Genomic DNA, 26,639 nt, shown 5'->3' on the forward strand with positions numbered 1-26,639 from the left:
ATGCGCATCATTTGTTATGCACGTGTGTATATGTGTGTGTATATGTATGTATTGTGTGTATATGTCTGTATGTCTTTGGGGGCATGTATGTATACATATCTTTTGGGTCTCTGTTTAGGAGTGGAATTGCTGGATCATAGAGCATGCAGATACTCAGCTTTGCAGCTACAAAAGAGCACTGAAAAGTGAGTATGCAAGCATTCCTTTGATTCCACATCTTTATCAGCTGCTAGTATTATTGTGCTTTTACATTTCAACCCTTCTAGTGGGTATGCAGTTTTAACTTACATTTCCCTGATCAATAAAGTCTATTGGCCATTCGCATATCATCTTAAAGTGCCTGTTTAAGATTTCTGCCTATTGTTCTATTCAATTGTGTCTTTTCTTATTTAGTAAAAGTAGAGGCTCTTTATACATTTTGAATAAAGTCCTTTGTTAAATACATACATATACACAAAGAGTGGGCTCCCCTGGTGGCTCACCTAGAAAAGAATCCACCTGGAATACGGGAGACCTGGCTTCAATCCCTGGGTTGGGAAGATCCCCTGAAGAAGGGAAGGGCTACCCACTCCAGTATCCTGGCCTGGAGAATTCCATGGGCTGTATAGTCCACGGGGTCACAAAGAGTCGAACACGACTGAGTGACTTTCACTTCAGTTCACACACAGAATGCATAATTATCTTCTCCCACTTCGTAACTTGCCCTTTCACTTGTATTGATGTCTTTTGATGACTAAGGTCTTAACATTAATGTACTCCATTAACTGATCCCATTATGGCTAGTATGTTTTACACCTTGTCTAAAATCTTTGCTCACCCAAAGCTGTGACTGTATTTTTCTGTTATCGTCTAAGGCTGTACTGTTTTACCCGTCACCATTAGATCTGTGATGCATCTGGAATTGAATTTTGAATGCAGTGCAAGATAAGGGTCAAGATTCATTTGTTCCCATGTGAGTATCTAATTGACCCAGCACTGTTTAGGCTTTCTAGGTGGCTCAGCGGTAAAGAACCCACCTACAATACAGGAGACTCAATCCCTGGGTCGGGAAGACCCCCTGGAGGAGGAAATGGCAACCCACTCCAGCTTTCTTACCTGGAGAATCCCATGGACAGAGGAGCCTGGCGGGCTACAGTTCATGGGGTCTCAAAAGAGTTGGACACAACTGAGCGCACAGACCAGCACTGTACTCAGAGAACAAACTCTCCCCCCTACCCTGCGTCATAACCGCTGTCATCACCAACGTGTGTGGCTATGTTCCTGGACTCTGCGCTGTCTCAGTGGTCTAATGATCAAACCTTGCACCAACACCACGATGTTTTGCTCACTATAACTTTAAAAGAATTCTTGATTTCTGGTAGTGCAAGTGCTTCAACTTTGCTCTTTTCATGACTATCTTGAACATGTTTGGCCTTACGCATTTCCACACAAATTTTAGAATCCATTTGGCAATTCTACCAAAAACTCTCCTGGGATTTTAACTGGAATTACATTTTCATAATACTGAAGGTTCCAACTTATGAACATTTTATATCTATTTAATTTAGCGTTTTTAAATATCTCCCATATCTAAGTAGAGGTCTTAAATATCTTTGGTCAAATGTATCCCTAGATATGTGATGATTTGACTCCTGTCATTTTTATTTTCTAATTTTTGCTGAAAAGAAGTGATTACAGCTAACTTCCCTATCTCAGTCTCAATTTCAGGGCTTTCAAAATTTTACCATTAAATATAATGTTTGCTCTATTTCTTAAAAGATATCTTTTATCAATATCGGCAGTTCACTGAGATCCAAGTTTGCTAAGGTTGTTTTTTATCATAAATGGGTACAAACCTTATCAAATGCTTTTTCTGTATTGTGAGCAAATTATTTTTATCTTTCAGACTGTTAGCATATTGAATAACAATGCACTTTAATATTAAACCTAATATTTCATTTCTAGACTGAATTTTGGTGCTCTGTCCCATCATTTGAATATGTGTGTTTAGTCGATTAGTTGTATCCAACTCTTTGCGACTGCATGGGCTGTAGTCCACCAGGCTCCTCTGTCCTTGGGGATTCTCCAGGCAAGAATACTGGAGTGGGTTGCCATGCCCTCCTCCAAGGGATCTTCTCAACCCAGGGATCCAACCCAGGTGTGCCACATTGCAGATGGATTCTTTACTGACTGAGCCAATAGGGAAGCCCATCATTTGAATATACTGTTGAAATTATTTTGCCAATATTTTGTTCAGATTTATATCTTCACTCATGAAAGAGATTGACCTAGACAGTTTTCCTTTCTTGTAATGCCCTTGTCAAGTCTGGGGTTCAGGGTTATGCTAGTCTCATAAAATGAACAGGGAAATGTGCAACTCTTTTTCCATTCTCCAGAGGACTCAGTATAAGATTGGTCCTACTTCTCTAAATATTTGGCAAATTCACTATCAAAGACATGTGAGACTGAGATTTCTTTATAGGAAGGGTTTTATTTACATAATAAATTTCTTTAAGACCCAAATATGCTAAATTATGTGCCATGTGCATTTGTAAACAATGTGTATTCCACAATCCTTGGGTGTAATGGTCTATATAATCAGTTAGGATATTTTGGTTATTAGTATCCCAATTTTGGAAAATTCAGCAGTGGCCACAGGACTGAAAAAGGTCAGTTTTTATTCCAATCCCAAAGAAAGGTAATGCCGAAGAATGTTCAAACTGCCACACAATTGCACTCATCTCACACGCTAGCAATGTAATGCTCAACATTCTCCAAGCCAGGCTTCAACAGTACGTGAACCGTGAACTTCCAGATATTCAAGTTGGATTTAGAAAAAGCAGAGGAACCAGAGATTAAACTGCCAACATCTGTTGGATCATCGGAAAAGCAAGAGTTCCAGAAAAAACAGCTACTTCTGCTTTACTGACTATGCCAAAGCCTTTGACTGTGTGCATCACAATAAACTCTGGAAAATTCTGAAAGAGATGATAATACCAGACCACCTGACCTGCCTCCTGAGAAATCTGTATGCAGGTCAAGAAGCAACAGTTAGAACTGGACATGGAACAACAGGCTGGTTCCAAATCAGGAAAGGAGTACGTCAGGGCTGTATATTGTCACCCTGCTTATTTAACTTCTATGCAGAGTACATCATGAAAAATGCCAGGCTGGATGAAGCCCAAGCTGGAATCAAGATTGCCAGGAGAAATATCAATAACCTCAGATATGCAGATGACACCACACTTACGGCAGAAAGTGAAGAATAACTAAAAAGCCTCTTGATTAAAGTGGAAGAGGAGAGTGAAAAAGCTGGCTTAAAACTCAACATTCAGAAAACTAAGATCATGACATCCAGCCCCATCACTTCATGGCAAATAGATGGGTAAACAATGGAAACAGTGAGAGACTTTATTTTGGGGGGCTCCAAAATCACTGCAGAGGGTGACTGCAGCCATGAAATTAAAAGATGCTTGCTCCTTGGAAGAAAAGCTATGACCAACCTAGACAGCATACTGAAAAGCAGAGACATTACTTTGCCAACATAGTCAAAGCTATGGTTTTCCAGTAGACATGTATGGATGAGAGAGTTGGACTATAAAGAAAGCTAAGTGCCAAAGAATTGACGCTTTTGAACTGTAGTGTTGGAAAAGACTGTTCACAGTCCCTTGGACTGCAAGGAGACCCAACCAGTCAATCCTAAAGGAAATCCATCCTGAATATTCATTGGAAGGACTAGATGTTGAAGCTTAAACTCCAATACTTTGGCCACCTGATGTGAAGAACTGACTCATTGGAAAAGACCCTGACGCTGGGAAAGATTGAAGGCAGGAGGAGAAGGGGATGACAAAGGATGAGATGGTTGGATGTCATCACTGACTCGATGGACATGAGTCTGAGTAAGCTCCGGGATTTGGTGATGGACAGAGAAGCCTGGCTTGCTGCAATCTATGGGGTCGCAAAGAGTCAGACATGACCAAGCAGCTGAACTGATTCCAATCTTCTATAGCTGTACAGATTTTTTTGTCAGCTTCTGCAATCGGTTACTAACAGTATGCTAAAACCCACTCTAATTATAAATTTGTCTATTTTTTCTTGCAATTTTATACATTCTATAACTAGATGCAAACAAATAGGTTTTCTGGTATCTCCCTGATGAATTGCCCTCTTTTTAACTAGAAATGTTTTCTGACTTAGTCTCATACTCACTAAAGTGAAGTTGCTCAGTCGTGTCCAACTCTGCGACCCCATGGACTGTAGCCTACCAGGCTCCTCTGTCCATGGGATTTTCTAGGCAATAGTCCTGGAGTGGATTGCATTTCCTTCTCCAGGGGATTCCCAACCCAGGGATTGAACCCAGGTCTCCTGCATTGTAGACAGACGATTTACCGTCTGAGCCACCAGAAGTCCAAGAATACTGGAGTGGGTTGCCATTCGCTTCTCCAGGAGATCTTCCTGATCCAGGGATTGAACCCAGGTCTCCCGCATTATAGGCAGACGCTTTACCATCTGAGCCACCAGGGAAGTCCACGCTCACTAAGTTGTGTTCAACTCCTTGCAATCCCATGGACTGTTGCCCAACAGGTTCCTCTGTCCATGGAATTCTCCAGGCAAGAATACTGGAGTGGATTGCCACTTCCTCCTCTGGGGATTTTCCTGACCCAGGGATCAAACTTGCATCTCCTGCACTGGCAGGTGGATTCTTTACCACTGAGCCACCTGGGAAGTCTATCTTACGGCATATGTTGTGTCATTTCCAATATCACCTTTTTTGCTTGGTATATCTTTCTTACATTCAGTTACTACCAGTTTTCCTGTATTTCTATATTTAACATCTTTTTGCAAGTAGCATCTAATTGGATTTTGCTGCATTTTTTAAAAATAAGTTTCACAACTAGAGTTTTAATTGGAATATTTAGTCCATTTTCATTTACTATAATTACTGATAGATCTGGATTTAAATCTATGTTCTGTTTGCTTTCTATTTGTCCTTTATGTTTAATGTCCCTTCTTCTCTCAATTATTTCAATTTTCAACTTCTTCTAGGTTAATCTTGTATTTTTAAATATTTCCTTCTCTACTTACTAGGTTAACTTTATATTCTTTTACTGTTATTTTAAGGGTATCATGTAAACAACATCATTGACTTATAATTGACTAACACTTTCCCATTTTCCAGAAGATAAGAGTTTTAAAACACTTTAATTCCATTTATCTCCCTCAATCTTTTCTACTGTTCCTTGTTGTATATTTTGTTTTTACATGTACTTTAATCCCATGAGACATCTGTACAGTCAGCAGTTCATTTAGATTTACTCATGTATTTACCTTATCCACTGATTTCCATTCCCTTCTACATATCCATGCCTCTATCTGGGGTCATATGCCTCTTTCTGAAGAACTCCTTTTACTATTTTTAGAGTGCATCTGCTGGCAATAAATTCAGTCTCTACTTGTCTAGAAATGATTTTACTTCACCTTTCTGAAATCTAGAGGGAAATCTTTGTGAAATCTGTGAGGGAAATCTAGATAGAAACATTTCAACAGTTTCAAGACATATTTGCTTTCTGGAGTCCATCATTACAGTTAAGGACTCAGTTGTCAGTCTTCCTGTTCTTTCTTTGAAGGTAATTATGTCTTTTTGCTTGGACTGCTTTCAGATTTCATTTCTGTCTTTGGTTTTCAGAAATATTACCGACAAATTTCTTTTTTCTTTATATTCTCTTGCTTGGGGTTTACAGTGCTACTTTAGTTTGTGGCTTGGTATATTTCATTGTTTTCAGAAAATTCTGTTAGTATCTCCTGGAATTTTGCTTCTTCCATTATTTTTCTGGGATTTCAATTACATGTGTGTTAGGCCTTTTCATTATGTATCATTTAGCTTTGGTGGATATGTCCTTTATTTTTCATCTTTTTTTCTCTCCCTGTTTTAGGCAGGATATTTCTATTCACTTATCTGCTCTTGTAGATCACTAAATCTCCGTACACCTGCATCTATGCCACTGTTTAAACCCACCAGTGGAGAGCCCCGTGGACAGTAGAGCCTGGTGGGCTACAGTGCACGGGTCACAGAGTCAGGCATGACTGAAGCAACCTAGTACACAGGCATGCTTAATATCACTAACTATTTCAGTTCTGGGATTTCTATCTGATTTTTATATATAAGTAGATTCCAGTTCTCTGATGAAACTCTCCATCTTGTCATTTTCTTTCTTGAATCTATTAATCACTGACATTAATGTCTATCAGATAATTAGAGTATATGTATCACCTGTGGGTCTGTTTTGAGTGTCTTTTTCTTCTCTTGATCCTGCCTGTTTATATGCCTGGTATTTCTTTAGCTAAATGATGAATGTTTTATATAAATATATTTAAAACTGCAAAGGAGCTAGATGTTGTTACATGATTTTCTTCAGTTTGTGGCAGGCAACTAGATCAGGAACAGATTATCTTAATCCAATCAGCGGCTGAGCTGATTCAAGGCTTGGTTTCAATCTTTGTAAACTTGGTCTATTCTGGTCAGCTAATTTGAGGTTGGGTTTCAGTCTTTATAACTGTTGGCCTATTTTTAGCAAGCCATTTCTCCTAGGATACAGTCCTTCAGGGTTCCTGAGTGAAGCAACAGGGTATTTATAACCATGAGGTATTTCCAGGATCTCTCCACCTTTGTAATAAGCCCTTAACTTGTCATTTTTATCTCCTCAGCATCATGAGACTATCTGTAGTTCTACTCAGCCTTTCAGCTTCTCAGCCAGTGCTGGTTAAGAATCGGTTTTTTTGTTTGTTTTTTGGCTAGGGGACCTCAGAGACTAGACGGTAACATGAGGAATTAAACTTGAAATGCAAATGATCTTTACAGATTTCATCTTCAGTCACTTCCTAAAATACACACCAGAAACCTAGAACTAGGATGGAAAACTCATTTAAAAAAAATTAATTCTATAAATTTGAAGAAAAGAAAAGTAAAAAGAAAATAAGTGACTGAAAAAGAGTTAGAGGAAGCAGTGGCAATCACTTCAGGGGATATAACGATCCATGAAAGCAGGATCCTAGCCAGTGAGTATCCTTCCTCTCCCAATGGAAAAGGAATTCAAAATTATTGAGACAGGAGGAGAAGGGGGTGCCAGAGCATGAGATGGTTGGATGGCATCACTGACTCAACGAACATGAGCTTGAGCAAACTCTGGAAGATGGTGAAGGACAGGAAAGCCTGTCATGCTGCAATCCACAGGGTTGCAAAGAGCTGGATATGACTTAGCGACTGAACAACAACAAATCATAATCTAAAGAGAAAGAAAATTGGGGAAAGGTAGAGACCCATCACTGGGAGGGCGAGCAGCAGGATGATTACTTCTGGCCAGGCCCAGCAGAGCAGGCTTCATGGAGGGCACAGCAACTGTCAGAGCAGCCCCTGCAATCTAGGAAGGTTTGGAGGAAAGGGAGTAGCTAGTCACTGGTACAGAGTGTGGCTCACTCAGAATAGCTCAGGAGGCAGGTACAGCTGCCTAAAGGCAAATTTTTCTTGCCTCCCCAAACCTACCTTCCCAAATGTATACAGTCTGGAAAACACACTAGGACACAAAGGCCCAGAATCAACTTATCTCTTTACTGCCAGGGGCCTCCCCTTATGGATATTCAGAGAGTGAGTAAGTGAGTGACAGTCACTCAGTTGTATCCGACTCTTTGCGACCCCATGGACTGCAGCCTGCCAGGCTCCTTTGTCCATAGAAATCTCCAGGCGAGAATACTGGAGTGGGTTGGCATTTCCTTCTCTGGATATTTAAAGAGGGAGCCTGAAAAGGCAAGAAACAGCTGGTAGATCAATGTGTCAGGGAACAGCAGAGCAGGACAAAGACGGGCTGAATTCAGGTTGTGGACAGCCAGGAATATCAAATTAAGCACGTCAAATTACTTTGGCCGTTGGCCACAGGATCCAAAATAAGACTCTTCTAACCAAACCAGCTTTTTTCTCTCAACTCAGCTCAACACACTCTTCTCTGGGCACCAGTCACCCAGGCCACAAAAGACGGGGAGTTGGCAGCAGCAAGCGAAGCAGACGGTAAGGAAAATTTAGAACACAGAGTCCTGCTGTGGGGTGCACCAGCAAATTCTTCCACTTAACATGAGCAAAGAAGACACTTTAAAAGACTGCAGTGGATGGGATCTTCTGCGAGGACAGATTGCAGATAATGGGAGACTTCAGCTAGCATGTTTTATTACTCATAGAATGTAGCCCTTGCTGGCTTGGGGGGAGGTCACAGCCCAGGCATATCAAAATGCCTCTACCCACCCATTCTAGCACCCCCAGTGCCTGCGTTCTAAATTGCTTCGGTCGTGGCCAACTCTTTACGACCCTGTGGACCGTAGGCCACCAGGCTCCTCTGTCCATGGGATTCTCCAGGCAAGAATACTGGAGTGGGTTGCCATGCCCTCCTCCAGGGGATCTTCCCGACTTAAGGATCAAACCCACATCTCTTATGTCTCCTGCATTGGCAGGTGGATTCTTTACCATGGTGCCACCTGGGAAGCCCTAGGAAGTCCTCCCAGAGTTTCAGGCACAGTGAAGCTCTTGATCCCACAAACAGCGAACCTGCCTCCTGGTTCCACCACTTAAGCAGCTCCAATCCCTCCTGCCCACCCCTGGCCCCGGGTCCTCTTGGCAGAGTATTCTGGAAGTGCTGAAACTACTACTCCCCAAACGCTTTCACCCCTCAGTGATCACATATGTCACACAAGATCCTAAATGCTTTTCTAGACACTCAAATACATTGGTCGCCTTTCTCAGTTTGCCTGAAGGCCTCGGATCTTAAGCCCAAATCGGCTGATCATGAGGACCCACTATGGATGGACCAAATCCTGGTTATTAAGGCCAGAACTGGGGCCTGGCGTCCCACACCCTTCATTGGCTGGCTTCTACTCATCTCATACTCCTCACTCTCCATGCCTCTAATCTACTCTCCCCTTTCCCACGCACCTAACACCACCTCTGTGCTCCAGACTTGGCTAAATACTATTTCCTTCTTGAAGCCAGCCCCTGGGTCCCATAGGAAAGGGACTCAGTCAGGGAATCCCAACCCTGTGATGCTACAAGACAGACAAGCAGCCTCAGGACACCTCCCTGTCTCTGAGTGGGCCAAGCGCTGTGCTAAATGCATTCCAGGGGCAATTTCATTTTAGGCTTGAAGCCCACTCCCCAAGGAAGGTGTTGTATATTCCCATTTCATAGATATACAAATTGAAGTGCAGATATACAAATTGTATATCTGTGGGATACAAGGCCTGTGCTTTAAATCATTACGCTGGACTGAACAGAGATCCAAAGGTGTGCTCAGAAGGAGCACTTATGTGGCCTGGAGGGTTGAGGGGGTGGGGGCAGGTGGCAGCACCCAGAAGTCACATCTGACACTTTACAGGCAGCAATAAGTGTCCGTGGAATGAATGAATGAGTTTGTACCAGAGCCATCGGTGTAAAGAGAAGGGGATGACCTAACCAGGAGGAGGGGGCTGGGATAGAGGGTGGGGTGAAGGCAAAGCAAGGGCAGGCCAGCGTGAAACATCGAGGAATGTGAGAGACTAAGGCGGCCAGTCTGCTGAAGCATAAAGCATGAGATGGAAAATGCAAAGGGACAGACTCGACAGAGGAGGGGGCCCTGCAGGCCACTGGAAATGGAGACAGCCTCCTGAAGGCACCCTGGCCTCCAGGAGACGGGTTGGTGATGAGCAGAAGGGGCTGGCCGGCTGGACCCTGCAGTCTCAACTTTACGTGCCCAACACCAAACCTTCCAGCCCCCGGTTAACCTGCCCGTCCTTTCATCTCTGCAGGCTCCAGGGCCGCCCTGCTCCTCCGGTGTCTCCGCTCCAGTCTCGCTCCCTGTGTCCATCCCCGACCTCATTAAAGCAGGGCCAACCTGGGATTTAGCAGTGAAGAAAACAGACACGATACACCGCCCTCCTGGAGATTCCCTAAGTATGTCCCTCCCCGTGTCATCCTCCCAAGAGGAAGCAGGGGGTTCCTTTGACCATTCTCCTGGCAGGACTGGAAGGTGGGCAGTTTCAGGCCACCCAATGCTCTTCCATTTTCACCATCCATCCCTCCTCTTACCTGACCTTGGGCCCCAACACCTGCTGTCTGCCTTCTACCCCAATTGCTGCCACCCTCTTGGAAGGCTCTGCCCCTCCCCGCCACCTCAGTGATCCAGCCTCACAGCAAGAAAGAGGAGGAGTCACGTGCACACTGGGTGTGTTACCAACCACACACACTCACTCAGTTCCTGGGCACCAGGCAGTCCCCCAAAGGGTGCTGGCTTCTCCTCACCTTCTCATGAACCCCTGCGCCTGACCCAGGGACTGGCCATAGCTCTCTGAGTTAAAGTGTGTGTGTGCGCGCATAACTGCTGCTGCTGCTGCTAAGTCACTTCAGTCGTGTCCGACTCTGTGCGACCCCATAGACGGCAGCCCACCAGACTCCACCGTCCCTGGGATTCTCCAGGCAAGAACACTGGAGTGGGTTGCCACTTCCTTCTCCAATGCATGAAAGTGAAAAGTGAAAGTGAAGTTGCTCAGTCGTGTCAGACTCTTAGCGACCCCATGGACTGCAACCCACCAGGCTCCTCCATCCATGGGATTTTCCAGGCAAGAGTACTGGAGTGGGGTGCCATTGCCTTCTCCGGTGCACATAACTAGTCGTGTCCAATTCTTTGCGACTTCATGGACTGTATGCAGCCCGCTAGGCTCTTCTGTCCATGGAATTTCCCAGGCAAGAATACTGGAGCAGGTTGTCATTTCCTTCTCCAAGGTGATTTAAAGTGAGGGGAAGGCAATAATTTTATACATTCTGGAAATACAATGCACAGCAAGAGGATCAGCAATATTTAAAATTAATAACCATTGAGGACCACTGTGCAGCACAGGGAACTCTGCTCAGTATTACGAAACACAGTAAAAGAGGGAAGAATTTGAAAAAGAATAGATACTTGTATATGCATAACTGAACCATGTTGTAGTACTCCTGAAACTAACACAATATTTTGTTTTCTCACTAAGCTTTTTAAAATGGATCTCAAATTCTGTGACAGAACTTCGGTCAAGTTGTTTCCATTTAAAAGTACTGATTTTAAAAACAAGTGACTTAAAACTGCCACACACAAAACAAATGTTCCACAAAACATACTCCTTTCCTTCTGAAGGCTTTACGATGCAGTTGTCATTAACCAGGCTTTTACTCTTAAACTTAAATGGCCAATTGAGTCAGAGAGTTCTGAGACCATTCTTCCACCACCAACTAAGACTGGGGTGGCAGGTATTGGGGATAATATTAAAAATATGGAACGCTTCACGAATTCGTGAGTTATCTTTGCACAGGGGCCAGGCTAATCTTCTCTGTATCGTTCCAATTTTAGTATACATGCTGCCGAAATCAGCATCACAACACTGCTAATCAACTACGTGCTGCACTTCGTCGTTCAGTCCTGTCCAACTCTGCGACCAAAGGACAGTAGCCCGCCAGGCTCCCCTGTCCATGGCATTCTCCAGGCAAGAATACTGGAGTGGGTTGCCATTTCCTTCTCCAGGGGATCTTCCCGACCCAGAGATTGAACCTGGGTCTCTTATGTCTCCCTCATTGGAAGGTATGTTCTTTCTCACCAGCGCCACCTCAGAAGTGGAAACTGATCAGAAACTATTAAAATGCTAATGACACCTAAGGTCCTTCGACAATGATGGATCATTATGACCAAAATACTCTGTGGAATGTGCACAGACAGCTCCGCAAGGCCTCAGAGCAGAGCCTCTCCCCGTCAGATGGATCTTTAGCCCCCATGACCCAGGCAGTAGAATGAGAGCAATCCCATTGCAGCCCGGAACTTCACTGCTACCCACAACTTCAACGTGGTGAAGCCCAATCCCCTCCCCGCTCGAGAAGGCAGAAGAGAGCAGGGTCCTGGGTGTGAAGGGGGGCAAAACCTCTCCTCGCCCCGCACCGATCCCCCTGCTTTGGCAAACTCCAATCACCAAACACTGCCCAGAATGATGAATTTAAACTGTTTAGACTTTGCAGAGTGGCATGCATTGACTTAATGGCCTGTTCTGCTTCAAGCACCGGGCAGGAACTCTGGTGAAATGAAACCAACGGCTATCCAAGGAAGGGTAGGGGGAGAAGAGAGGCTCATAGACCCCAGAGCCCCAGACACAAAGAACCTCCCTCCCTTCCCGCTCCTCAGCCTGGGATTAGCTCTTACTCCTTGTCTCAACAGCCACCATTGGCTGGCCTGGCAGGTCACAGCCTCGGAGGCAGCTCACCAGGGAGGGGACAGGGACACACACCCAACCAGGACACCAAGATCCTGCTTCCCAAAGTCAGGCTGATGACAGATGAGATGGAGGCTTTGCCTGGCTGAGCACCAATCCAGTTCCCTGGGACAGTGCAGGAGGGTGGGAGGGGTGTCTCTCTGCAGGTAGGCATGGAGCAGGAACTCATGGGGTGCACGTGTGAGCACCCACAAAGCACTGGGGCCCCAAAAACACTGGGCTTTTATCTCTGGGCCCTCCAACCCAAAGACTGTGCGTGAATTCTAATGCTACAAGCAAAGTTCAGAATCTTGGGATGTGCCCAAGGCCCCCAGATCCACCTTAACTCCCACATCCCCTCTGCAGAAGCCCCCCACTTTCATCCGTAAGGGAACCTGGTGAAAGTTTCTACACAGAGAGTGAACAAGGGAACAAAGAGGCTCGGAATTAGGAAGATGCATTAGAGCAGAAAGACTTGGGTCACCAGAGGCCGAATCTGGAATACAGAGCTCTTAAGTGACCAAGGAAATGGACAGAAACCAGGAAAAGTCCCAAGGCTGGAGAAGAAAGAGGGGAGCTGATTTCTCAGGGGGGCAGCTATGATGCTGATGATGTCCTCAACGTCTCGGCACAACCAAAGGGGTCTAATGAAACTCGCCTAAATCAAGGCCAAATCACAACTTCTTGCATAAGCAAAGTCCCCAACTTATACCCGGGAGGCAATGGGTATAAGTTCACCATGACTTGGCTGTCTGGAGCTCTGAATGCACTTTTCATAGCAGTAAAGTGGTACTTACGGTTAGGACATGAGGCCAGCCTGTTGCCATCATGGCCTTCGTGTTCTTGACAGCATGGCCCATGCTTTATTCTTCGACTCCCAAATACACTGCAGAGAACCTGACAAAGAGCAAGAACTCACATCTGTGTGAGGTGAGTAAAAGACTGCTGCACAGGTCAGATTTCACACTGAACTTCCTTTTCCTAAAGGATGCACGTGGCGACAACTTCGGTTCCTAAAGGTACCTGAAGAGCTGCATAGAACTCTTCCCTTTAGGTCCTTGACCTAATTTACGTACTCTAGTGCCCTCGGGAAGGTAGGTATTCCCAGGCAATGCCACAGAATGGAAAGGGAGCTGAAAGGGGGGCTCTGTGTATTTCAGGCAGGCTCCCAGGCTCATCCAGCCAAGAACAAATGGGGTGAGCAGAAAGCTCAGATGAAGGACATCTTGAGATCTTAGCAACCTTCTGGACATGGAGCTTTCCCTTGGTAAAAAGGTCAAAGTCATTCAAAAATTGGATCTTTCATATTATTGCCTCTGAACTTAAATATGCCACCTCTCCCATGGTTCCCGGCCACCTCCCTCACTTCAGGCCTGGTCTCTGACTTTCAGGGGAAGAGAAGCACACCCTCAGTTGCCTACCCCGCCCCCACTTCTGCTTACTTCATCTCTACACTCCGTGATCAAAGTGCAGTTTTCATATGCTAGCATTCTCCAAGGCTGCTCTTCATTTATTTATGGTATTTTGCCAACTGCGGAATTTCGGGTGATTTGTGCTCCATGGGGTCATCGCCCCTTTGTAGAGTTACAGGATGAGAGTATGGCGTGAGTGCAGGGTGACGTCAGCCCTCAGGGGGACCAGGCTGAGGAGGGGGACACCCCGATGCAGCCACGGCAGGGCCTTGAAGCCTTAAAAATAAAGAATAACTGTAAGTGACTTTTAAATGAATGGTCCTTTCTGTGGGCAGTGTTTTCAAAAGTAATTATACTCTGAAGTCCAAAGACTCGAATAACAAATTCTTCTGACCAAGGGTAATTTGCCCAAGAAGTAAAAACCTCCTGACAGTCCTGCTAAGGAAAGAGCCAGGTAAACCTCTGCCAAAAAGTCATCCCAATTCTAGGGATTTATCCTAGCAAAATGAAAATTTATGTTCCCATAAAATCTCTACCCAAATCAGTAGAGTAGAAAAGGTGGTATGACACAAAGAAGCAAAGAGATCAGCCTCCAGATCAAATGCGTAGAGCAGCTTTATTCGTAACCACCAAAAACTGGAAACAACACAGACACCCTTGAACAAGTGAAAGGATAAACAAACCGGTGCATGCGTGCTCAGTCGCTCCAATCGTGTCCAACTCTCTGCAACCCCATGGACTGTAGCCCACCAGGCTCCTCTGTCCGTGGGATTCTCCAGGCAAGAATACTGGAGTGGATTGCCACGCCCTCCACCAAGGGATCTTCCCAACCCAGGGACGGAACCTGCATCTCCTGCGTCTCCTGCACTGCAGGCGGATTCTTTATCACTGAGCCAAAACTGGTTCATCCATACAATGGAATCTCACTCGTCATGAAAAAGGAGTGAGCCACCAATGCACCTTAAATGGATCACAGGGGTACTGTGCAGAGTGAGATAAGCCAGTCTCTAAAGGTTACAAACAAACAATTTTATTTCTATGGATGGCTTTCTAGGAAAGAGCAAAGCTATAAGGAGAGAACGGATCCCTGTCTACCAGGAATGGGGGTAAGGGGGTGTCTGACTACAACGGGGAAGGCCTAGGAAATCCTCCACGTTGCTGGAATTGCTCTGTATCCTGTGGTAGTTACAGAATCTACACTTGTTCTGGTGCATAACCTCCAAAAACGTACTGAATCACAATACTGTACACTTGAAATGTGAAATACTGTAAGTCAATTATACTTCAATTAAAAAGCCAATAGGTATATTAAAATTCACAGGATTGAACATCAAAAATAAAAATGAATTTCACTGTGTATAGATTTATTTTTCAAAAGTTCACAAATTCTTGGACACTTCTCCCAGAAAACAATGGTATCTAGTTCCCCGGCCCTTGAATGTGGGCCAGGCTCGGCAACTTGACTCTAAGGAGTACAATGCAAGGACAGTGATGGTTAGGAAAAGTGATACATCACCACCTGATCCTGGGCCTCGCTCTTTAGAGGCCTGAATGGCCACATAAGAAGTCTAGCTATCTGGAAGCCGCCATGCTAAAGGTATCTGGTAGAGAGACCAAAGAGACATAGAGAGATGCTCAAGGAACTCCCAGTTATTTGCATCTTCCTGGTCCGGACACCAAACTTTCAACTGAAGAGCCTCTGAATGGTCCTGGGCCCCACCATCACCTCGCTGCAGCCTCATGAGAGACTCTGAGCCAAAAGTGCTCAGAGTTGTCCCGAAATTCCTGGTCCAAGGAAATCATGAGCAATAATAAAAATGTTGTAAGTAACTTAAGAGTGCTTCTGTGCTTCGGAGTGATGTGTTCACAGCCAAGGACAACTGCCACATGACAGATATTTCCTCATATACCATCAAGTCTAGTCTTCATCCATTTCATCCTCTACTGAGCACTTTCTATAGCCATGAACTATCCATGGAATGGAGAGAAGTGCCAGAATCACCAGACTGTGACGGCTAAGAGATGAGAGTCAGGGTTGGGGGGCAGTTCTGGGTTTGGGCAGCTGGTCAGACAGTCATGTTCCTCACTGAGGCAGGATGGGTCTGGGGGAAGATATCACGATCCTGCATGGACACAGGGTGCATTCAACATCTCCAGGACACCCAAGAGGAGCTGTCCGGGGCAGCTGGGGAGCTGGACTCGAGACCAGAGAGATAGCGCGGGGCCCCACATGCCAACGAGGGGGCTGTCAGAAAGCCCTCGGAAGCTACCCAGGAAAGGAGGTAAGCTGCAAGAAGGCCTGGTCCTGGGACAGAGCTGAGGGCAGGAGGGAGCAGAAAGCTTGACAAACATGTGCAAGGTGGATCGCTCACCATCACACTTGGGACAGCGAGCGTTCCTCAGAGGAGATGCTCAGGAATGGCAAGTGCCGCTTAGAGATTAAGTGAGATAAAGGCTGGAAGGTGTCTGGGCATGAGTGACAAGGTGGCACAAGTGGTAAAAGAATCACCTGCCAGCGTAGGAGCTGCAAGCGACCTGGGTTCAATCTCTGGGTTGGGAAGATCCTCTGGAGAAGGAAATGACAACCCAGGCCAGGAGAATTCCACGGACAGAAGAGCCAGGCAGGCTACAGTCCTTGGGGTCGCAGAGAGTCAGACACGACTGAGCACACACACACCATGGCAAGGGCACCATGATTGGGCTGGTGGGGAGGGAGCCAGACAGAGGGGCTCAGACAAGCTCAAAAGACACTTGGGCTGGAGGAGAGGTGAAGGCAGAAGACAGGAAGGGGGGTGGAATGCTGGATGAAGGAGGTGTTAGTCCCTCGCAAGGCTTAAGAAGGGATCCCAGAGCGAAGCAGGGGTTGAAGATCCAGCAGAAAGGGGCCTGGCCCGGCCAGGAGAGGGGACACAGCTGCCCTGTCGGGAAGGAGGGGGCACATGGAGAGGGGCAGACAGGCTAGTGGGGGCAGGAGCTGCGGATGAAGGTTCTGCTTTGTCTCTGCAGCGGCAGGGGAGGTGGGGGAGATGACAGAGGGGGGACAGGGTGGGGGTGTCCACGAAAAGAGAAGCACAGCCTGCCCAGGCCCATGGAGCAGTAGGGCTGGAGACCACGAAAGCCAAGTGGCAGTCCCCAGGGACACGCAATAGCAGGATCCATTTTTGGTTTTGTTCACAACAGCCCCACAAGGGAGATGCTACGTTCCAAAGCGTGAGGAGAGGGAGCAGGCTGGAACTGGGGCCCAGCCACTTCACCGACTCTTGTTTCACTCACTCTAGTGCCTGCGCTGGCTCCAACAGAGCCTGACACTGAGCAGACACCCACAAAAGCGAGGAAGGTGGGAGAAAGGGTCATACCTGAAGCCTCGCTGGCGAGCCCCTCAGCCCACCAGGAATCGGCGGCGACGCGGCCGTGGGCTTTGAGAGACCCTGCCCCAGGCCCAGGCCATGTGCCCCTCGTGGCAGGTCCCGAGCTCCTCATCCTCCCAGGCATTCCTCACAAGGTGGCTTTGCAGTCACTGCCTGACCATCCTACTCTGTCTTCCTTTCCCTGTTTCCCCCTTCCCTAGATTTTTCTCTATAATCATTTCCTTCCCAAATTTCTGGCTTTTTCTCCTGTTCCCTTTCTTTCTCTTCATGTTTCCCTACATGGAATGGAAGTAACTTCTCAGTCTTGTGCTCACAGCTGGTAGCATCCCAGCCTGTGGCCCACAGCTAGCAGGCCCTTCTCACTCACCCAGAGCCATCCGCACCTGATCCCCACACGCCTCCCATCTGCTTCTCACCCGCATGGACGGCCTTCCCGTTTCCTTTCACCTACTCACACCCCACTGCTCTCTCCAGGAGGCTTTCTGGACTGCGCAGTCCACATGGAGTTTTCCCACTTCTGACGTTGCTACAGGCCAGGCTGCCTACATCCCACTTAGACGTGAGTCACGTGCTGCCTTCAGAGGCCGTTTCACTTTTCTGACTTATTTCTCCAACCAAGCACCACAATAAAGGAGATGATTATCATGTGCTGGGATCAGTGGCATCGATAGAAATAAAGCTTCCCACTCAGCCCCGCCTGCTCCCCAGCTCTCAAAAAAAAATAAAATTATAATAATCACCAAGTCGTTACCTGTGAGGTCTATGAACTCAGCAGAAATATCCCCCCAGTTGTGTTCACTCCGTAGTGAGCCTGAAGTCAGAAGACATGTATGTGAGCTCTAGCCATCTTTATGTTTCAGTCCTGAAAGCAATGTGAATTTAGTTTTCTCAACTTGGAGACGGGGCCTACATAGCCCATCGCCCCCTCCTGCAGGGCTGTGTGAGGACCAGCCAGGCGAGCCTGTGTCCCAGCGCCTTGTGAACTGCACAGACACGCCGTGGTTCTGCTCCTGGCATATTCAGGGATGAATCACCGTCCACAAAAATGCACCCAATTCTGGGAACAAAAAACCACTCATATCCATGACTATTGTTCTGGACAGGGTGCCCAGCTGCTCTCTTTTCCCTGCCCCCAGACACCCGGCCCTGCTAAATCTGAATGGGAGACCCCAAGAGGACTAGACGGGCCTCCTCACCCCCAGGCACAGGGCACTCAGACACCAGCCACTGAGAAACTCCCTGGTCGTGCAGAAGCCAGAGGGGCTGGTGATTTATGGAAGCTGCGATCTGAAGCCAGACAGGCTCTCCTGTGGCTGCAGCTACCATCTGATCCTGAAAAGGGGTAATAGATCCCTCTTAGGTGAGTGCCATCGCCTGAAATAAAATCTCCCCATAGCCACCGCAGTTGGCAAAGACCTGAATCTCCCCTGGGGGCAAGAAGGGTGGCTGGACTCTGCAGGCACCCCTCCAGTCTCCCAGATCCATCCTCTGCTCAGAATCCCCACCACTCACTGCGGCCACCTCTGTCCCCCACCCCCCGCCCCAGACACACACACCAGCTCACAACTCTCCTCGCCCTCCCCGCGCCCAGCCTGGGCAGCAGCAGTCAACCAGGAAGGCTCGGGAACAAATGGGAAAATGGGCATGAGTCAGTGCTCCCCCGCCTGGCCCTACAGGCCTCAAGCCTGGCCCCACGGAGCAGACCTCGGGACCCCCACCCAGGAGGGCCCCGGAGCACGCACCCACCCCTGCCAATGCAACAAGAAACGATGCTGACCGACGGTGGGCCTTCTCTGGCCAACCCCAGGCTTCCTGCCTCAGGGGATGGCCTGGGCTTGGTGTGGAAGAGGCCAGAAAATAAGGTTTTGAGGCTCTGAAGAGCTGGTTATACCTCACTCAGCCACAGTTTGTGAGGGAAATTGTGACATGCAAATCACGTTTGGAGGTTAGGAACCTGAAAAAGATGTGAGGATATTGGCTCTTGAAGGCCCTCCTGTTGCAGAGTCATCATGTATATAAATACAGCTGCACTTTTTCACTTAACTTTCTTTGGTTCTTTTATTGGGGCTTATTGTGTATCAGGCACTCTTCGAGGAACTGTGAGCTGAGTGGGGAGTTGAAATGCACTTTCTGCTACTAAAGGTTTATAGCTGGTGGGGAGATGGTAAGAAGGGATGAAGAACCAGAGCGTCACAGGTGGGAGGAGGCGAGGGGCCTGCACGGGACGGGGAGGGGGCCATGAAAGGCAGTGGAGATGACCCACAGGCACGGTCTCCCTCCAAGCTGGAGGGTGGAGGGGCAGACTGGGGAGAGCCATGGGCTTGAACCACCAGGGCAGCCTCTCTGTGAAACTGCAAGCATTTCAGCACAGCGAGGGATGGGGAGTGATGGGGAGGGAAGGACGGTCAGGACCGACTGGGAGTGGCAGACAGGAGGCCAGGTCCCAGAGAGGCCTGGGTGTCCTATGACAAGCTATGACTTTACCCTGATAATAATGGGAAACCACCAGCAAGAAGGCGGCGGCGGCAGAGAAAGCAGGTTGGGGGTAGATCAGAGCACTTACATACAGAGTCCAGATGGGAGCCCGGATGACTTGGGAATGGAAAGCAAGGGACGGGATAGGCGCAGAGGAGCTGAGGCTGATGAGCAGTTCTCATGATGTTTCCAAACAGGGAGATGCAGAAGGGGTGTAGCGAGCAGGTCTGGGAGAAGGAAGCTACTCGTTCCATCTTAAACATTTCTTACCTACATTTCCATATGTACAATTTTATAATGCGTGTTGGCTGTCAGGAAGTGAATGTGTCTCCGCAATATGTTGAGGCCCTACTCCTCAATGCGATGCTATCATGGCCTTTGGGCAGTAATTAGGTTTAAATAAGGTCATGAGGGTAGGACCCCCTGATGGGATTAGTGCCCTTACCAGAAAAGCAAGGCTTCCTGGTGGCACTAGTAGTAAAGAACCCACCTGCCAGTGTAGGAGACATAAGAGACACAGGTTCAATCTCTGGGTGAGGAAGATCCCCTGGAAGGGGGCATGACAACTCACTCCAGTATTCTTGCCTAAGGAATCCCATAGACAAAGGAGCCTGGCAGGCTACAGTCCATAGGGTCTCAAAGAGTCAGACACAACTAAAGCGACTTAACACACACACACAGGACAAATAAACATTGAAGAAAACAGAGACTTTTCCCTCACAGAGCAATGCTGACATGGGCCATGGTACATACATTAAAGATGACACACTACACAAATACAGTGGTATATTTTAATTCTAGTAGAACATGTTAAGAATAGTTCCCTTTGGGTGGTAAGAAAAGTGATTTCTATTTCTTCAGTGTGCTTTTCTGTAGTCTCAAAATACATACACATGCTCATTCTGTGATGGGAACAGACGCTTTGTTTGTTTCATAAGGACAGACTCTTTGCTCCCTGGCCTTCCCCTCCTTGAATCTAGCTTTGTTAGCTGTAACCTCTCCCCAGCGATGTCTCCCTGATTCCACACAAACAGCAAAATGGAATTGCAAGTGTGAAAATGCCTTAGGGTACCGGACATACACATATCAAGATACACATATTGATTTGAGTAATAAAAACAATCCAGACGACTCAGCTTCAACACAAAAAGAAAGCAGCTTTTTACTTCTGTCATCACTGGGAAAAGTATCCACACTTTCCATAACTCCTTCCAGCACTCTCTGTAGGTCACAGGTCACTCTACTTACCAAACCCTGAGGTCATGGTTCTTCTGCCTTATCCATCCTATTTCCATCCTCTTGGACTCACTCAGGCAATTAATGGTCCAGATCCACTTTCATCCCCATCTGTGGGGATATGAGGATCCACCTTTCCCGGTGAAAATCAGGGACAAATAAAGAATAAATTCTAACAAATAAAGGTCAAAAATGGAGAAACTTACATTACCATATGTAAAATAGATAAGCAATGGGAATTTGCTGTGTCTCAGGGAACTCAAACAGGGACTCTGTATCAACCTAGGGGCTTCCCAGGTAGCTCAGGGTAAATAATCTGCCTGCAATGCAGGAGATTCTGGTTCGATCCCTGGGTCAGGAAGATCCAGGAGAGAAGGAAATGGCAATCCATTCCAATACTCTTGCCTGGGAAATTCCATGGACAGAAGAGCCTGGTCCATGGGGTCACAAGAGTAGGACACGATTTAGTGATTAAACCACCACCAGAGGAGTGGGATGGGGAGGGAGGTGGGAGGGAGGTTCAAGAGGGAGAGGACATATGTATACCTATGGCTGATTCATGTTGAGGTTTGACAGAAAACAACACAATTCTGTAAAGCAATTATCCTTCAATTAAAAACTAAATAAATTTTTTAAAAATGGAGAAAGGCCACCCTTAAAGGGAGGGTGCCAACTGCTCTCTGTCATCCAAGGAGAAGCAGCTAGAACACGTCTGACCAGGGGCTTCACAGAAGGGACTTCTGCATGGACATGGCTGGGGTGAGAAGACCCCTCTTTTTTCCCTTTGACTCTATCATTCAACAGCTATTTACACGAACAATGTTCTAGGCACTGTTCCGAGTTCTAGGGCTAGACCAGTAAACCAAGCAGACCATGAAACAAACCAAGCAACCAAACCTCAGGGAGCAGCAGGCCAGCCCCTCAAGGGCCTGGGTGACCCTGAATGGCAGGGGGCGCTGAGGGAGGTTTGGAGCAGAGAAGGGCCGTACTCTGACCCTGTTTCCTCCTTAGCTGGTCACACAGGCCTGATTCCTACACTGTTCCCTCCATTAAAACCCAATGAATGGACCCCATCTCTAAGTTTTCATTTTTTCCTATTAATGGCCAGGTTCCCAGGCAAGGAGGGAACCTCCACCTCATTCCATTAAGATTTGCTATAAACTTGTGAGTAAGACAGTGGGGGTGGGGGGGTGTTAGCCCAAGAATACACTACTTAGGGGATCGGGGAGCCCAGAAACATCCGTTGAAGCTGTGGATAAGATGGAAGTCAGGGAGGCAGTGGAGACTGTACCCCTCAGGCGGCGGTCAGCCAGCTGCTTCCCCGCGGGTCGGGCACTCACACCCCTCCAGCGCCTGCAGCCTACGTGATGACGTCAGAGGGCGGAAGTCCCCTCACGGTGGTCAGGAGGGTTGAAAGCCAGGTATCCAGGGTGTGGCACACTTAATAGTAATTATGAGCAACTTCACTTTCCTTTCCTTTCTCTTTCATTTAATTAAACTACAGATAGAGCAGTAGGGGATCAAGGATGGGAGCACTGGACTTAAATATCAGTAGAGGCACTACAAAAAAATTTGCTGATCAACCACCTCAGTCATAGCAAACACACTTAGGACACACATTGACACTTAATGAAAGGACTGTGAACCCAAAGGGAACCTTAGAACCCATAACCTAGCTTTTTATCTCTTTTATTAAAAACAAAGTTAAATGTATGAAAAAGTACAGAAAATAGTCTAATGACTCACCCATATATCTATCAACCAGCTCTAACTCATAGTCTATCTTGTTTCCTCTATATATTCACCCACCTACTTCTTGCCCCTCAACCAAGATTATTTTGGAGCAAATTATATGATTTCATCTATAAATATTTCAGTATGTATCTCTGAAACACACAAACTTTTAAACAGCACAATATTATTATCCACTTTAATAATTTTAATGTTAAATACTGTTATTCATTTTATTTTTATTAACTTAACTTTACTAATTTTTAATATCCAGAAGTCACTGTTCAGGTTTCCCCAATGGTCTCAAATATTTGTTTGTAATGTGTTTGTTTGAATCAGCATCCAGTTAGAGCCACACGTTGCAACCGGTGGATATATCTCTTAAATCTCTTTTAATCTAAGGTTTCCTTCCATCTCCAACTTCTCCTTTACCATTTATTTGTTAGAGAAACTATAATTTCCCCCAATCTGGATTTTGTTGATTACATCCCTGTGGTGAGGTTTAACATTCATTGTAACAATTTCCCCATTCTTTCTTACTTAGTTCAGAACAAGGCACAGTAACATAACCCAATAAAATAGCTAAAACAAAAACAAACAAAAAGCAGTCTGATTGCCTCCGTAAAGGACCAGATGCTGACAAACTCAAGACTGGAAATGCCCCACAGACGTGGAACCAGCTACTCAGATTAGAAAACCGGGTTTAAAGCCGGGACACTCCTGAGCTGGCCAGAGGTACAGTACGGAGGTTGCAGGAGAGGTGACTGTCCTCCGTCTGAGGACAGGAAGGTTCCAGGGACACTTCAGAGAAAAATAAACCATGGAGGGGGACGCAGGCTGGAGTTGGGGGGTGGGGGGGGGGTTGCTCCTGAGTTGGTTTCAGCACGTTAATCAGTTTTAAATCTGCCACCGTTAAAGACGAACATTTCAGAGTCCAGAGGAGGAGGGCAAAGGCAGTACTGTGTTTTCCAGAGGGAAGCAGGTTGGACTCCGAGGGCAAGAGGCACAGACTCCCAAGAGCTTCTGCACTGGAAGGACTTAGCAGAGCTCACGACTTAACTCACAGCCTGTGACAGGCAGCCCCCTCCGCCCTCCCCTCGCCCAGCACAGAGCGCATGTGCTCTGCCAGTTTTCTAATAATGGGACACAGTTGGCTACAGGCTCTGGAGTAAAAAAAGACTTGACCTTAAATCCCAGCTCCTCCACTTAAAGGTAGTGTGACCTTAGACAACCTGCCTAAGCTCCCTGTGCCTCAGTTTCCTCATCTGTTAACTGCAGACACCACTGTCGGTCTGCACTAACTCTTGTGAGGTTAATGGGGTTGTAACGCCAAGGCTCACTGAACAGTGCCTAGAACAAGCGCATTATACAGTAGCCCTTCACCCCCAAAGGTTTCTGCCAGACCACCCCCACCCAGACCCTGGCAGGGAGCCATACCTGCGCCCGCTGGACATCCAACTGGGTTCCTGATGCAGTCTGTGGCCACGCATGGCACAAAGTCAACTGACCCATAAAGGGTTCAATCCCACGAGCCTGATCCCAATAGCCCAGCTCCAACCAACTGAGCTAATTACGGTAGACTGGGAGTCAACTCGGGTTGGAGACGCCCATAGCTGTTCATACAACATTCTCAAACAGTTTTGTCCTAAGATGCTGTGTGACACAACACACTGGCCAACTTTACTAATGACCTCATCTTTAAAAAATCTTAATGTAATGTAACAAACAGATGTGTCCCTTAAGAGGATTAAGGTGGAAATTCATTAGAGCAGTAATACCAGTGGATTTGTGTTCTAAAACTGACGCCCATCAATCATCTCAGTGCACGCTTCGTCTTAGTGCTGCTCAGCCTCAGGGAGAACCCTGGAGAACTGGGCAGCCAGGTCTTTACCTTCAAGGCAGGTATGTGTGAACAGGGGGCGCATGGAAAACCCTCTTAGCCCTGCACTGAGTCTAACTTAAATGACCTCTAGTCCCCTCTGCCCAGACTGCAGTGTGCACAGGAATCTTCAATGCATCTTGGGAAAACACACATTCTGACTCCGCAGGCCTGGGGAGGCCTGAGAGTGCATTTCTAAGAGCCCAGGTGACACCCAGCCCACACGCGGAGGACCAAGGTTCCAATCCTCACAGCAATCAGCTGTCTTGCAGGTGGTGTAGCCGAGGCAGCAAGGGAACCACAAAGAGAAAGGCAGTGAGAAAGGAATGAACAGGGCACTGTCCAGGCTAATCCAATGAGAGGATGGAACTCTGAAACGTGGGCAGGCTGCCTGGAAGGAGGAAACTCAAGACACAGAAGTAGAGTCATTAAGGGCTCGGACCTGGTGCCAAATGCCAGTCCTGGAACTTCCCACTCACATGGCCCGCTGACTTTTTTTTTTTTGCTTCGGGCTCTTCGGCTTTAAGATGCAACTGTCCCAGTGCCTGACCCATGGGGTGGTCTCGGGCTTGGCAGAAGAATGCATGTCTGGGACAGTGCTTGGCGCAGGCAAGTGGCCAGAACCTGAGAGCTATTATTCTCTACTCTCTAGTCCACAGCAGCCAGGGAAACATTTCCTGAATTAAATTATTAGGTCATAATTGCCATTTTGACACACATGCTAGTTAGCACTTTTTTGTAATATTCTACAATTTCAGTTTGCCTCTCAAAAAGAAATAAGAATCCTTAGAGTCTTTGCCTTTAGCACCAATTAATCCAAATACATTCATGCTTTGAAAGGTCCATGATTCTGTTAATTCTACTGCACAGTTTTTTGTAAATTAGAAGTCCTATAATTATAATTCTTTTTAAGGCACTAAACCAGAAATAAACACCTGTTCATGCAGCATTTGAAAACAAAAGGCCTCACATAGTCCAGATAAAACATATAACCACCAGAATAAACATCTCCCCAGTGAGAATACGGTACCTATTCTCTGTACTGACCTTTTTATTATCAGACCAATCATTTATTTAATCATCCTCAAGGAACTACTATAAAAATCTGGGGGGAGGGGAGGCTTCAGTCTACCAGCTTAGGGAAAAAAAAGAAAACATTATAAGAACAATGTGTTGTTTCTGTCCAAGTCAATGGTTTAAATGAACAACTAATTTCGAATGGAGTCAGCAAACAAAAGATAAATTTATACATACTTCCCAAGGTTAGGAAAAGATACATAGGCTCAAGCTTGGGCTGAGAAGGACATGAGGGGTAAACCAATTCAGAGGTTCCCAGAGGTTCCTTAGGGGAACTTTACAAATTAAGACCCTCTGCAGGGTCTTTGAGGGGTGTGTTACACAGGTGTGTCCACTTAGTGAAAATTCATCCAGCTGCTCACGTGGGGCCTACACACTTTTCTGTGTATGCCATCTACTTCGAGCAAAAGTCTGCACTCCCAGGTAAGATGGCTGAGGATGCTAAGAGTTTCTGAAGTTCACAGTCACGCTTCTCCCCCTTCACCACCCAGAATATCCCCTGCTCCAGAAACTCATCTTCCTGCCAGGCCGGGCTCAAGGAGACCCATGGCAGGGGCATGCCCACTCCCTCACCGTTAGCTAATTCATAGCCAGGTTGGTAACAATTTGTTTCCCCCTCTGGCTGTGAACTCTATCAGGTCAGCAATTCTGTCTCAGTGCTCTTACTCATGCTAGTAACATTCACTTGCCCCAGGCCAAAAAGTACCTGGCCTAGAAAACTGAGTCGGGAACTCCCCGAGTTAATGGAACAGAAGCCAGAGTAGATGCGGAGTTGGCCAAACGACTGGTCCAGGGAGCAGAACAGCAGTGGGGTCTCAAGTCACACAGACCACGTTTCAATATCAGCTCCCACTCTTAGAGAAACTAGGTTACTCAACTGTTCTTGGCCTCAGTTTCCTCATCCATCAAACAGGTCCAGTAAAAGTCAGCACTTGACAGATATGTGTAACATGAAATGAGATGCCACACTGACATCCCTAGTAGAGCACACACCTACATACCAAGCACTCAAAACTCATTAGCTCTGTCTATCACAGATGGATCATTCAATCTGGGAGATCTCCTGCTGGAAATTAACCAGCATTTTACAATAGTAATGCACACCTGGGCACAGAAATGCCCTGAATTCTGCTTTGTAGAACCCTGGCTAATACAACCAGCCACTGAGTTGGCTCTAGATGTGAACAACCATGCCAC

The 26,639-nt window shown here is 46.7% G+C and overlaps 1 protein-coding gene and 1 non-coding gene across 11 annotated transcripts in view; both read right to left on the bottom strand.

Moving 5' to 3' along the window:
- The window catches only part of FHOD3 (formin homology 2 domain containing 3), a 521,961-nt gene that overhangs the window by 493,174 nt on the left and 2,148 nt on the right, over positions 1-26,639 (bottom strand). The gene's annotated exons all lie outside the window — the stretch shown is intronic.
- Positions 11,296-11,402, bottom strand: LOC113883064. Its single transcript, XR_003508550.1, has one exon. It is a non-coding gene; the product is annotated as a U6 spliceosomal RNA (small nuclear RNA).

The sequence above is a fragment of the Bos indicus x Bos taurus genome, chromosome 24 (genome assembly GCF_003369695.1).
Source record: "Bos indicus x Bos taurus breed Angus x Brahman F1 hybrid chromosome 24, Bos_hybrid_MaternalHap_v2.0, whole genome shotgun sequence".
In the NCBI taxonomy this organism is placed as follows: domain Eukaryota; kingdom Metazoa; phylum Chordata; class Mammalia; order Artiodactyla; family Bovidae; genus Bos; species Bos indicus x Bos taurus.